The 15,000-nt window shown below is 38.4% G+C and overlaps 2 protein-coding genes across 2 annotated transcripts in view; one reads left to right on the top strand and one right to left on the bottom strand.

Moving 5' to 3' along the window:
• LOC123758464 (Smrter) overlaps positions 1–15,000 on the bottom strand; it is a 730,161-nt gene that overhangs the window by 636,292 nt on the left and 78,869 nt on the right. The window lies entirely within an intron of this gene.
• LOC123758482 (major facilitator superfamily domain-containing protein 6-B) overlaps positions 10,744–15,000 on the top strand; it is a 68,381-nt gene continuing 64,124 nt past the window's right edge. Inside the window, exon 1 of the mRNA XM_045742953.2 lies at positions 10,744–10,882. The gene's annotated coding sequence lies outside the window, so the exon portion shown is untranslated. The remainder of the gene's footprint in view (positions 10,883–15,000) is intronic.

Below are 15,000 nucleotides of genomic sequence, written 5' to 3'. Positions count from 1 at the left end.
CTCCATGCTGGGGCCGCATACTTCAGGATTGGTCTTACATATGTGGTGTACAAGATTCTGAATGATTCCTTACACAGGTTCCTGAACGCCGTTCTGATGTTAGCCAGCCTCGCATATGCCGCAGACGTTATTCTCTTTATGTGGGCTTCAGGAGACAGGTTTGGTGTGATATCAACTCCTAGATCTTTCTCTCTGTCTGTTTCATTAAGTACTTCATCTCCTATTCTGTATCCTGTGCCTGGCCTCCTGTTTCCACTGCCTAGTTTCATTACTTTGCATTTACTCGGGTTGAACTTCAACAGCCATTTGTTGGACCATTCACTCAGTCTATCCAGGTCATCTTGTAGCCTCCTACTATCATCCTCTGTTTCAATCCTCCTCATAATTTTTGCATCGTCGGCAAACATTGAGAGGAACGAATCTATACCCTCTGGGAGATCATTTACATTTACCAGAAACAGTATAGATCATTTACCAGAAACAGTATAGGTCCAAGGACTGACCCCTGCGGGACTCCACTTGTGACGTCTCGCCAATCTGAGACCTCACCCCTCACACAGACTCGTTGTCTCCTGTTGCTTAGGTACTCCTCTATCCACCGGAGTACCTTCCCTCTCACTCCAGCCTGCATCTCCAACTTTCGCACTAGCCTCTTGTGTGGCACTGTATCAAAGGCTTTCTGACAATCCAAAAATATGCAGTCTGCCCACCCTTCTCTTTCTTGCCTTATTTTTGTTGCCTGGTCGTAGAATTCAAGTAACCCTGTGAGGCAGGACCTGCCATCCCTGAACCCATGTTGATGCTGTGTTACAAAGTTCCTTCGCTCCAGATGCTCCACTAGTTTTTTTCGCACAATCTTCTCCATCAGCTTGCATGGTATGCAGGTTAGGGACACTGGCCTGTAGTTCAGTGCCTCCTGTCTATCCCCTTTCTTGTATATCGGGACTACGTTAGCTGCTTTCCAAATATCTGGCAGTTCCCCTGTTGCCAGTGATTTGTTATACACTATGGAGAGTGGTAGGCACAGTTCTCTTGCTCCTTCCTTTAGAACACAAGGGGAGATTCCATCTGGGCCTATAGCCTTCGTCACGTCCAACTCTAGTAAGCACTTCCTTACTTCCCCACTGGTAATCTCAAACTCTTCCAGTGGTTCCTGGTTAGCTATTCCCTCACTTACCTCTGGAATTTCTCCTTGCTCTAAGGTGAAGACCTCCTGGAATTTCTTATTCAATTCCTCACACACTTCCTTGTCATTTGTAGTGAATCCTTCCGCCCCTATCCTTAATCTCATAACCTGTTCCTTTACTGTTGTTTTTCTCCTAATGTGGCTATGCAACAATTTAGGCTGAGTCTTTGCCTTGCTTGCGATGTCATTTTCGTATTGTCTTTCTGCCTCTCTTCTCATCCTGACATATTCATTCCTGGCATTCTGGTATCTTTCTCTGCTCTCCAGTGTCCTGTTATTCCTATAGTTTCTCCATGCCCTTTTACTTTGCTGCTTAGCTAGCCTACATCTCTGATTAAACCATGGGTTTCTCATCTTCATTTCTCTGTTTTCCTTTTGGACTGGGACAAACTTGTTTGCTGCGTCCTTGCACTTCTGCGTGATGTAATCCATCATATCTTGGGCCGTCTTTCCCCTGAGCTCTGTTTCCCATGCTATATCTGTTAGGAATTTTCTTATCCCCTCATAGTTTCCCTTTCGGTATGCTAACCTTTTGGTTTCGGTATCCCTCCTCGAGTTCAATAACCCTTCTTCAATCAAGTACTCAAACACCAGTACACTGTGGTGTGTGTGTGTGTGTGTGTGTGTGTGTGTGTGTGTTGAGGGGGTATACTGAACACGTCAGAGTTCCACCAAAGTTATCAAACCATGCGATGTGAACACAACACCGAGTCAGCTTAGACTAAATAATTCGGAAGCGATATTCCAATGAACATGTCTACTTCGGTTATATTTCCTTCGTTATATAATCCGTGTAAGCAGGCTCCCGGGAGCACGAGTCACAGCCGCAGGATCCCAGAACAACAGTGATTGCTAGTAAAAATTACCTATTATGTGAACAAAGTTGTGCGTAAACAAGTCATAAATACAATTAATCCTATTTAAGAATCCCCCCTCCAAAAAAAAAAATTGCCAACGCATTCTCCCATCAATTATCCATTGTCCGTTACGAAAATTGAGAGTCAAGAGTAATCCCGGATTATTTAAATAAGGTGGGATCCGCATAACACAGATAATCATGTCATGTCCTTGCCTGATCACAGGCCCGAGAATAGTCTGGAATAATCTAAAACGATCAAAGGCATCCTAACTGATAGTTGACCGTTAATATCATTAATTTAGCTGGACTCTGGATAATTGTAACTTTAATCAACTGCATAATTGGTAAATTGTCACAGTTCTGATGTTTTGAGTAAGCCAACCGGGTCGGAAATATGCCGAGCCCAACCGGGTCTGAAATATGCTGAACTAAACGGATCGAAAATCACTTAACAAACCGAATTTAAAATAAATTTGAAAAAGGGGCATAAAATAAAAAAACAAAAACAAAAATATCTATAAAGTTAGGAAGACAGGATATTACGTTGCCGTACACGAAAGATAACTCTCCGTAAGTTCACAGCGTGGTACGTCTTAAAGCTCATAGCGTGGTCGAGCCTAACCAAGCCTCATATTGTGGTTAGACTTCGCTAACAGATTTTGCTTACCTCCGTAACTATAATTCAGGGCCATCATAACATATTCAAAACGGTATTTAATCCCACTAGCACGCAGGGCGTTTCAAGCAGGTCCTTAATCTTAATTTTCCCCGGAATAGGACCCGCCAAATCGTTTAACAATCAGGTACCCATTCACTGCTGGGTGAAAAGAGGCGTGCAGTTAAGGATTTGGCACCTAGTCAATCCTCACCGGCCAAGATAAGAACCCAGGCCAAATCACTCAAAGTTGGCACTCCCCGCGCTTCCTATCTTTAAATTACTTTACATAATTTAAATAAAGAAAACGATAGAGCACATTAGTATACAAAATACAGTATTTACATGAGAAATATTTGTTACTATTATAATTCAGAGGCTCTTCCACCCACTAGTACTAGGCTTACAGACTAGGCGAGGATATGTGTCAGGTAAAAATAAATTAATTTCAAAATATATTTTATTTTCGGACAAAACTATCGGAGCAAGCTCTTAAATTATGTAAAATTTCGGCGGTGGTAGCCACAGTGATCGCGACCCAGGGCGCCAGCGATAACCACTAGTTATAATATTTATATATATTATATATATATTATATTATATATATATTATATTATATATATTATATATATATATATATATATATATATATATATATATATATATATATATATATATATATATATATATATATAATTTTTTTAAAGTTTATGAGGGTATCACCTCTGGTGCCAATGTGGGGGATATATAATATATATATTTAAATATTATAACTAGTGGTTATCGCTGGCGCCCTGGGTCGCGATGACTGTGGCTACCACCGCCGAAACTTTACATAATTTATATATATATGTGTGTGTGTACATACAAAAGAATGGGGGTGGTAGAAGATAATATTAGTGTTCAGTGAGAAACCACAAGGTCTCCTCTGAATACTTTTTATTTTCTTCTCAGAGGCTATGGGTCCCATATATATATATATATATATATATATATATATATATATATATATATATATATATATATATATATATATAATATATATTATATATATATATATATATATATATATATAATATATATTATATATATATATATATATATATAATATATATTATATATATATATATATATATATAATATATATTATATATATATATATATATATATATATATATATATAATATATTATATATATATATATATATATATATATATATATATATATATTATATATATATATATATATATAATATATATATATATTATATATATATAATATATATATATATTATATATATATATATATATATATATATATATATATTATATATATATATATATATATATATATATGGGACCCATAACCTCGGAGAAGAAAATAAAAAGTATTCAGAGGAGACCTTGTGGTTTCTCACTGAACACTAATATTATCTTCTACCACCCCCATTCTTTTGTATGTACACACACACATATATATATAAATTATGTAAAGTTTCGGCGGTGGTAGCCACAGTCATCGCGACCCAGGGCGCCAGCGATAACCACTAGTTATAATATTTAAATATATATATTATATATCCCCCACATTGGCACCAGAGGTGATACCCTCATAAACTTTAAAAAAATTATATATATATATATATATATATATATATATATATTATATATATATATATATATATATATAATATATAATAATATATATATAATATAAAATTGTGTGTGTAAACACACACCGAGCTCGCATTTTTATCTACAGTACATAAGATTATTGATGTGTGTATTTGTGTAGGTGATTGTATGTGTATGTATATATGTATGTTTACATATATATATATATATATGTGTATGTATATGTGTACATGTATTACATTAATAATTTTAACTAGCGTCATAAGATTATTTGCTTAGCTAAACGAACTAGAGGGTTCAGTTCCTGATGTACATATTTGTTACGTCAAGAATAACGAGGGTAGAACGCTTGTGACTAGTATCAAAGCAAGTGAAATGATGACAAATACGGATGGGATTGTATAGAGAAATTGTACACAAAAATGGACGTAGACCAAAGTATTGTATCTTAAGTATGTATATTTATGTGGGAGTGTTTCCTAGGAGAATGTACACGGATTTTAACCCAGGACTGTGCGTGACTGTTCATCTAAACTAGATAAGGGAAAACCTAACTGAGAATTATATATAATACATATAAATGTAGTACTTCCCCTTGAAAATTTATGTAAATGACTTATATTGTATATTAAAGAAAAAAGATCATCATAATATAGTAGTAGGCACTGTATAATATATATATATATATATATATATATATATATATATATATATATATATATATATATATATTTTTTTTTTTTTTTTTTTTTTTTTTTTTTTGAGATATATACAAGAATTGTTACATTCTTGTACAGCCACTAGTACGCGTAGCGTTTTGGGCTACGGGTTTCGGGTTTCGGGTTTCGGGCGGGTTTCGGGCGGGTCTCGGTCCCTGGAATACGATCCCCTGCCGCGAAGAATCGTTGTGACAACCAAGTACACATTTTACTGTTGCGTTAAACAGAGGCTACAGTTAAGGAATTGCGCCCAGTAAATCCTCCCCGGCCAGGATACGAACCCATGACAGCGCTCGCGGAACGCCAGGCGAGTGTCTTACCACTACACCACGGAGACTATTATTATATTATATTATATTATATATATATATATATATATATATATATATATATATATATATATATATATATATATATATATATATATATTCCTGTCGGCCAAGCAGGAGCTGCTGCAACACACACAGAAAGAGAGATGTCAATCAAGTACTCTGAAATAGATTACAGGTATAACTTCGTTCCAATATGGGGGAAGAGAGTGCAGGGAGGTTTTTTAAGAATCTTGGTTCCAGGCTCATTGACACTACAAGATACCCTAAAGCGGCAACTTTTCTCTTCCAGGGCCTCGGTGTAGCGATCCAGAGGGGAAATGCCCCACTGTATCCTCGGTTCCTGCCCGGCGTCGGAGGAGTTTAAAGAAATCTACAGCCTCTAGGAAACAAACTTCCCTTTATTTCCTCTTAATATCCATTTTTTTTATATAATCAGACATGTAACTGTGTAATATTGTGTAACAAAGTGTACAACATTAATAATAAAAAAGGCGTAGAGTAAAATTACAAGTTTTCTCTGAATGCTCTGTATTCCCTACTCCCAGGCTATGGGTCCCTACAGTTGCACAAGTGGTGGTACCTCTATATATATATTATATTATCGGGGTACAACTTTGTAAAGTGGTAACACACTCGCCTGGCCTTTGACGAGCACTTTGGCCTGGGTTCGTATCCTTGCCGGGGAGGATTGACTGGCCGCCTATCCCCAACTGTAACCTCTGTTCACCCAGTAGGGAATGGGTACCTGGTTGTTAATCGATTTGATGGGTCGTATTCCGGATTAAGGACTAGGCCGAAACGCTATGCGTGCTAGTGGCTTTACAAGAATGTAAAAACTCTTGTTATATTATATATATATAATTTATATTTGTATATATATATATATATATATATATATATATATATATATATATATATATATATATATATATACAAATATAAATTATATATATATATATAATAAATATATATAATGATAAATATATATATGTAATATAGAACTACATAATATACTTTCCTATATATATAAGGGGGTAGAAAGAGAATGTGCGCCAGAGCCTGACAAGACTCTCATATTACCAAGGTGGTAAAATAAATAAATATATATATACAGTGTGGCGATACAGAGAGGAAATGCGCACTGCATCCAGGGTTCCTGCCCGCCATCTGAGGAGCTGGAGGAACTCGACAACCTATGATAACCATCTTTGTAACCCATATGTAACTCCTTTTTTGTAACAAAGTTCAAATAAAGTAGGTATATATGTGTACATACAAAAGAATAGGGGTGGTAGGAGAAGATAATATTAGTGTTCAGTGAGAAACCACAAGGTCTCCTCTGAATACTTTTTATTTTCTTCTCCGAGGCTATGGGTCCCCACATTGGCACCAGAGGTGGTACCCTCACAAACTTTTATATATATATATATATATATATATATATATATATATATATATATATATATATATATATATATATATATATATATATATATATATATATATATATATATATCACTACAATTCTTCAAATCTTATGTTTGACTGTATGTAGAATATTGTAAAATCAACCCACCAGACTAACAATTCAACTTCAGTACACAGAGGTCGAGTCTATTATGATGTCAGTGTGATATTTGGGTGTGATTTTACACAAACTTTGGGTAAACCTTCATTTTTATACAACTTTACTGCGTATATAACTAATTTTACGCACTTCATATTAGTGATGAACGTCAACTAGACCTATTCCTCACTTCATACTCTTCCTCCTAGATTCGTAAGTATACTTGAAGCTGTAATGACCTATCTGAAAAACTAGGTAAAATTTTTAATTCGCTATTATATAAATTTTACATTATTTATTTCATTAAAACTAACGTTTCCATTAATAGCGACTACATACTGTGGACCCTAATTTATATTCGACCTGTACATACTTTAATTTTAACGATTACAAATATTTATACCTGTATATATTTTGTGTAAAATATATACTGTATTAAAAATAAGTAAAATAGGGTGTCAGTTGGGTACTTCACCTTCTGTAAACATATCCAAAACGACTGCTGTTAGCCGCCATATATTAAACTGGACTTGTCAAGAGGGCGAGACATACGAGCCTTTATGGTCAGTTTTCGCAGAGTAAAAATTAATAAATTTACCCCAACCATTAACAATGGTACACAATTATTACAACAATTTTAATTAATATTTATTACTTATTAATTAACATTTATCATTTTACCATTCAGGCCGAGCTTGGGGAGTATAAAAATTCCCAGAAACCCATCAAGCAGGTATAAAACAGGTATCACTGACACGTATAAAGTTAATGAAACTAATATTTTAACCGCATTACTTTTGTCTTAGAATTTAACACTAAAAAGTCTTGGTCTTGACAGCTTTAATCATATTTAATATTTATATTGTATTTTAACATTTTGAATTACCAGGACTACAAATAATATAACCGCATTATGTACATTTTGCATATTCTTGAAGATATCGGAAATTATTTTAAAGTACTTGTTTCTTGGAGAAAATTAAAGTCCTCCGCAGTTCTGTTGTAAATGTTAAAAATACATTAGGCATTAAATTCTAAATCTTTGTTTTAGGTGCCAAAACATCTCTGCTTTATAGGCCAGTGATTTTCAACCCGGGTTACGCGAGAAAAGTATGGCAAACCGAAAAAAAAATTAGCAATAAATATTGTATGGGTACGTTCACAAACGTTCTGAATTCTTAGGTATATATATTTTTTAGACGTTTCGCCATGATAACGAGATTAGGAATCACTGCGCTAGGCACTACATTTAAAGTAACAACATCCAGAATTGTATGGAAATGTATGACTACAGCTGCGTCTATAATCCAGGGACAATGTTCTGAGTTCTATGTTGTTATGCTGTACATTATTTAATTTATAACATGTTCCATTCCATCTCAACATTAATAATGCATAATAAAAAATAAATATGAACATTATTTCACAATGGGCAAATTCCAAGTGAATTATTTATTGTGGACAAGACGGTACACTGGGTTGTGCGTACTTAACATAGGTGTACGTTCTTGCAAGCGCCGTAGGATATGACTGCAAGTACCAAGTGCTCTATCTTTACTGCTTATACGATCTAAAGTACTTAGTGCTGTGTCTCAGGAGTGCTATACACGTTGTACCTCAGTCTGGTATAAATTGCTTAATTAGTGGCTTTATTAAAAATTAAGTTCTTAACTAATTTTTTAAACTTTTTTGACCAGAATTCGTCAAACAAATTTTAAAACTGAAAACGAATCAGTTACAGCCCCGCTCCTGTGCCAGGTAAGTCCACTACGGGCTCACCATAGCCTGTGCTACTTTGAACTTTTGTTCTGCGTAGCTGAATCTAAAACAACATGAAAAGGAGCTTCATCGTATGCCATGCACAGCTGCCGTGTACGTTCACTCGCAGGCTGAGTGACGCTGCCCATTACTCTCTCCTTCCAGGGGAAAATTTAATAAAACTCTAAATTAACAAAGCACGGACTTTTGAGGTAATTTTTTTCATATTACGGATTCATATTATTGGATTCGTCAGGAAGATTATCATCGTGCATACTATCGCAAAACCGCCACACTGAAGAGCTCAATTTATCGTTCTCGGAACAGCCAAACTTCAACCATTCCTTGCACTGGAAAATCTCTCTCTCTCCAGAAACAGCCTATCCTCAACCATTTCTTTCACTGGATAAATAGTCTACTACTCTACGAATAGTCTATCCTTACCCATTCCTAACACGGGAGAATGTCTACTACTCTACTAATAGCCTATCCTCTATTATAACACTTAATCTTATACTCTTGGAATAAGATATTTTCAACCAACACCAGAATCATCTAGCGCTCAAGGTATATCCTAGCCTTACCTATGGAGGTTACTCTATCACTCGAGGGAGGAACGCCATCCACCTTATGAGTGCACCCCAACCTTACCTACCCCAACACTGAGGGTCGTTATCTGCCCCTCTAGGGGCACCTCATCCTTTCCTATCCCAACAGTGACGGGCGTTATCTACCTCTCGAGGGACACCCCCATCTTTGCCTACCCCATCACTGAGGGCCATTCAGCTGGCACTCGAAGCGCCCAGCAGTGTCTCGAGAGCTTTGCCTGCCACAACCGACGAGAGTGGCAGCAGGTGGCGGTGTGCCAGGCACAGTCACTTCTCGCCGCCACCTTCGTCAGTAGAGCCAGGCCCACCAGACGTATCATGTCCTTGCATGAAGACAAATGTCCATGCCAGAAGGGAGAGCACGACTGACTGCAAGTTCCTCGCCATCACGCATCATACAGGTCCTGAGGAACATGTCCCCCTGAACGCACTACGCCAGTAATGCGTAAATAATAGTGACTGCGCATAACGGATCTCGCTGGCCTGTGCGTGCAATAGTGGCTTATGAAATACAAAAAGTTTTAAAGATCGGTCAGGAACTTTCGCATAACATTCACCTCCAAACTTCTCTCAAGATGTTTACAGTGTCTCGCGACTGAAAGGTTGTGGCCTACAAGTGACCGTCGGGATATCAAACAAAATCGTCGTAGAGCAACAAACCTTCAGGACCGGATTGTTCCCTTTAATTTGTCAACATAAAAGGAGTGTGTGCATGGACTGACTGACTGACTCTCTCTCCCTCTCTTAACCCTTCCGGGGCCTTGCACCGTTTGTCCTCCTCCCAGGGCGGCGAACATGGGCCTACTGAGGCGGCCGCCCCGCCACCCACCCCGCCGCCCGCCGCCCAGCTCCGCCTCTCGCCTCCTACTGGTCCACAACCACAAAATGGCGGATTTCCACGCATGCGCACCGCCGCCTCCGACCATTATGATGAATTATTCACTATATGCATCATGCTCTTTTTATTACTTTTATGTAATCAATAAAAGACTCGGGCATCAAAATTATTAAATATACCGACGGCCAACTAACTCGTGCTGAATTAAAAGTACTTTATGTGATAAAAGTATAGCGATTTGGCTGCGTATAGGTTTTCTTTCCGTTCGAGAAGCAGTTTGAAGTGTTAATGTTTTTTAGCAAGGAAGTCACTACGATGTCAAAAATCGTCGTAAGGAAGTGCTTGCATCAGCAGCGTCTTGTGTGTGTTCCGACCCTCTATATAATACAAACATCTATACTTCTCGCAAACAAAACAACCCCGAAATGTCACTTTTATAATAAATATCCCCTCCGCTATTGCCGATAAACACTTTTAAACACACAAGAGAGCAAATATAAGTTATGGGTTGGCGAGTAAAGGTGCCGTGTGGACGACAAGATGGCTGGTTAGGGCGCGCCAGGCCCGCTCCCAGCTGACTGTGCTGCTCTATTGTCCTCTCTAACGTGTCCCAGCCGGCTTGCCCTTCCTTCCTTCCCACCTAGTCGGCTCTTGCAACATCGTAGGGGTATATGGTCGTCCCATAAATACCACCAATGCCGGATTAGCTACTGAATCGTACCAAGGTAAGAAGGTTCTTCACGTTCAGCTCGAGCCCCCCGTTGCCACGCTCTCTCTCCTCAGTACTGGTAAGCAACTGCTAGGACATTATGTTGGTACTCTTCACGTCTAGTGTACATTCCATTTGTTATTTATCGTCTCGCGCTTTATTTATAAATGTATAAATTAACTTATACATTTTAGCTGCAATTATTGGTTATGGAATCAATAATAAAGGTTTTGTACTGGTCGCTTTTCATACACTCTTTGAAGGTGTTTTTGATTATATTTGTTTACGTTTTTGTGAGCCACAAATACCGGTCATGACGTCACTCTGACGTCACACTCGTGTCCCAAAAGCTTCCAAACTAATTACTAATTTCAGCTGCATTAATTTAACTTTTATTTACATGGTTGATATTGGAATGCCGACTATAGGTTCATCACATCGGTATAACTGAAAAATTAAATTTATATAATAATAATAATAATAATAATAATAAATAATAATAATAATGAACAACCCTGTGGATGTTCTTCCTATTTGGGGGGGGGGGGGGTGATGAACACTGTTCACTCACCAACCCAGCCGCCTGTTGTGGACCATCGTATGCATATTGACGTAATGGACGTATGTGGAAAGTAGAATTTGGCACTAATGAATTTGGACAAACATAAAAAGGTTTTGTATATATGTTGCTGATCAAACTTAAGCTAACCATCCTAGACTTAATACACGCTCTCTGAGGACTAATATAGTACATATATGTGTGCTATACTTACGATTATTTAAGTTTGTTTTTAATTTACGTTTTTCTGGACTATATTAGTGAATAATACCAAACTCTTCTAATTGTTCAGTCAACATATGCACGAGGGTGGACATGGTTACAAAAAGTACTCTCTAAACCGGAGGATGAGGTTGTCACTCACTGGATGAGGTTGTCACTCACTGGATGAGGTTGTCACTCACTGGATGAGTGACGCTGCCTGATCAACTAGCCCTCAGTGGCAAAATAAAAAAATTATAAAGTATTATTAAAATATTGCCCGATAATTAAATTGTAAAACCACATAAACGTCAAATCTTTAACTTATCTAAAATATTGAGTTTAATTATTAACTAACAAAACGTACAAATACTGTACCTACAAATTAACCATTAATCTGATCTGTATTACAAATAAAATATTGAATATTAATTTTATTAGTAATTATCATAGTAAATATTAATTTAAGTACGTTGATCTGTATACGAGCTTTTATCTATTTTTGGTATTGGGCGTACAGCGATAAAAATGCCTTGGTGGTGGTTGAGCTTCAGCTCCTGGCCTCGCCTCTCGGCGAGCATTCGGGTGTTATAATGTTTCTCAGGCCCCCGGAGTTTCTTTGTACATCATGTGCATTAATTTAAAAAAGAACTGATTTATCTTATGATGCGTCCTCGAATGATGAAGATTTTCTATGACTTACCGTCCTGGGGGGGGTCCCGCCCCATCATCCTGGGCCCCACCCCTTATGGGGGTCTCCTTCCCCCCCCCCCCCATCGTCCCAAGCCTAATCCGTACTTACTTGCTTAACAGTATCTTAACGAGGGAGTGAGGTTTAATTCTTTTTGCCTTGTCTACTAGCCTTGGTGTTCCTAGTAGGCATCCATCAGTCTCAGGAGACTATGGAGTTGCGCTCTGGTTGTCGGTCTGGAGTAGCCTCACCAGGGCGCAAAGCCAGGGTAGGTTGATTCGGGGGACAAACTGTTACCCAGGCAGCAGGTCCCCCGAATGACGCTGCCTGCGTCCTATTGCGCTATAATTTTACTATTCTGACGTTCGAATTCTTTGTCGAATCTGGCCTTAAAGTTGTGGATGGAGGTGGCTTCCACAATTCTTTTTTTTCAGTGCCTTCCACGTGTGACCATCCGTTCAAGGTACGAGTATTTCCCTACATTCCTTCGGCATATGTACGATTCTAGCTTTCACCTGTGTCCCCGTGTCCTACTTTCTCTGAATTTGAAGAGCTATCCTTGTCCATCCCATCAGTACCTTGCATATTGTGATCATATCCCCTCTGTCCCTTCTATCCTCTAGGGATAGAAGTTAATGTTAATGTTATTTCCATCATTAGCTTATTATTGTAGTTTTATCATCTTAGCTCTGACTCCCATCTTGTTGCAGACCTTTGTACTTTTTCAATCTTGGTTGTATGCTTCACAAGGTGCATATTCCAGTATTGATCTAATGAATGTTGTATAGATTGACTTGAAGGGATCCTGATTTAGGCTTCTAAACCACAATTTTATCATACGTTGCCAACTGCATACTGCCGTTATGTAGGTAACATATTCGTCATAGTAAAAGACTCGGATGAACTAAAAGCCATCTAGAGTGTCAGTACTCCGATTTACACATGAAAATATTGAAGATAACAGTCTGCCAATCTTGGATGTACTAACAAAAACAGGAACCTCTTTAAGCATCAGCGTATATACTAAGCCTGCCAACATAGGATTATGCCTGAACGGTAGAAGTGAGTGCCCCCAAAGTTACAAAGCCTGTGTTCTCAATGCTTATATTCGTCGAGCGCTTACCCACTGCTCCGAATGGAGCAACATCAGTTGATCTGGTTGATGGGGTTCTGGGAGTTCTACTCCCCAAGCCCGGCCCAAGGCCAGGCTCGACTTGTGAGAGTTTGGTCCACCAGGCTGTTGCTTGCAGCGGCCCGCAGGCCCACATACCCACCACAGCCCGGTTGGTCCGGTACTCCTTGCAGGAAACAATCTAGTCCACGGTTGTTCCGGCAATATTTCTTATGCTCGTGGGAGGGTGTTGAACAACCGTGGACCTCTGATGTTTATACAGTGTTCTCTGTGTCTATGGCACCCCTGCTCTTCACTGGTTCTCGTCTGCATTTTCTTCCATATCGTTCACTCCAGTACGTTGTTATTTTACTGTGTAGATTTGGTACTTGGACCTCCAGTATCTTTCACGTGTATATTATTTGATATCTCTCTCGTCTCCTTTCTAGTGAGTACATTTGGATGGCTTTGAGACGATCCCAATAATTTAGGTGCTTTATCGCGTCTATGCGTGCCGTATATGTTCTCTGTATTCCCTCTATTTCAGCAATCTCTCCTGCTCTGAAGGGGGAAGCGAGTACTGAGCAGTACTCAAGACGGGACAACACAAGTGACTTGAAGAGTACAACCATTGTGATGGGATCCCTGGATTTGAAAGTTCTCGTAATCCATCCAATCATTTTCCTAGCTGATGCAATATTTGCTTGGTTATGCTCCCTAAACGTTAGGTCGTCAGACATCATTATTCCCAAATCCTCGACATGCTGTTTTCCTACTATGGGCAGATTCGATTGTGTTTTGCACCCTATATTATGTTTAAGGTCCTCATTTTTACCGTACCTGAGTACCTAGAATTTATCACTGTTAAACATCATGTTATTTTCAGATGCCCAGTCGAAAACTTTATTAATATCAGCTTGAAGTTTTTCAATGTCTTCAGTCGAGGTAATTTTCATACTGATTTTTGTGTCATCTGCAAAGTATGATACGAAGCTGTAACTTGTATTTTTGTCTATATCTGATATGAGAATAAGGAAAAACAGCTGTGCAAGGACTGTACCCTGAGGTACAGAGCTTTTAACTGCGCTTGGACTAAATTTAATATGGTTGACTGTTACTCGCCGAGTCCTGTTTGACAGAAAACTGAGTATCCAGCGTCCTACTTTACCGGTTATTCCCATTGATTTCATTTTGTGTGCTATCACTCCATGGTCACATTTATCGAAAGACTGCGAAATCCGTGTATATCACATCAGCATTCTGTTTTTCTTCAAATGTCTCGGTTACTGTCGTAGTGATCAAGTAGCTGTGAGAGGCACGATCTTCCCGCTTGAAATCCATGTTGGCCTGGGTTGTGAAGGTCATTAGTCTCCATGAAATTGGTGACCTGACTCCTAATCACTCTCTCAGATACTTTTATTATGTGCGACGTTAGTGCAACTGGTCTATAATTCTTTGCCAATGCTTTGCTACCTCCCTTGTGTAGAGGGGCTATGTCTGCTACTTTAAGTGCATGTAACACCCATGACCACCCCCCCCACCCAGGGAAGCCTTCTCCAAGAGGTCAGCCCA

This window comes from Procambarus clarkii, chromosome 22, assembly GCF_040958095.1.
Source record: "Procambarus clarkii isolate CNS0578487 chromosome 22, FALCON_Pclarkii_2.0, whole genome shotgun sequence".
Lineage (NCBI taxonomy): Eukaryota > Metazoa > Arthropoda > Malacostraca > Decapoda > Cambaridae > Procambarus > Procambarus clarkii.
Note: the sequence above shows the minus strand (reverse complement) of the source record. Positions and strands in the feature narration are given on the sequence as shown.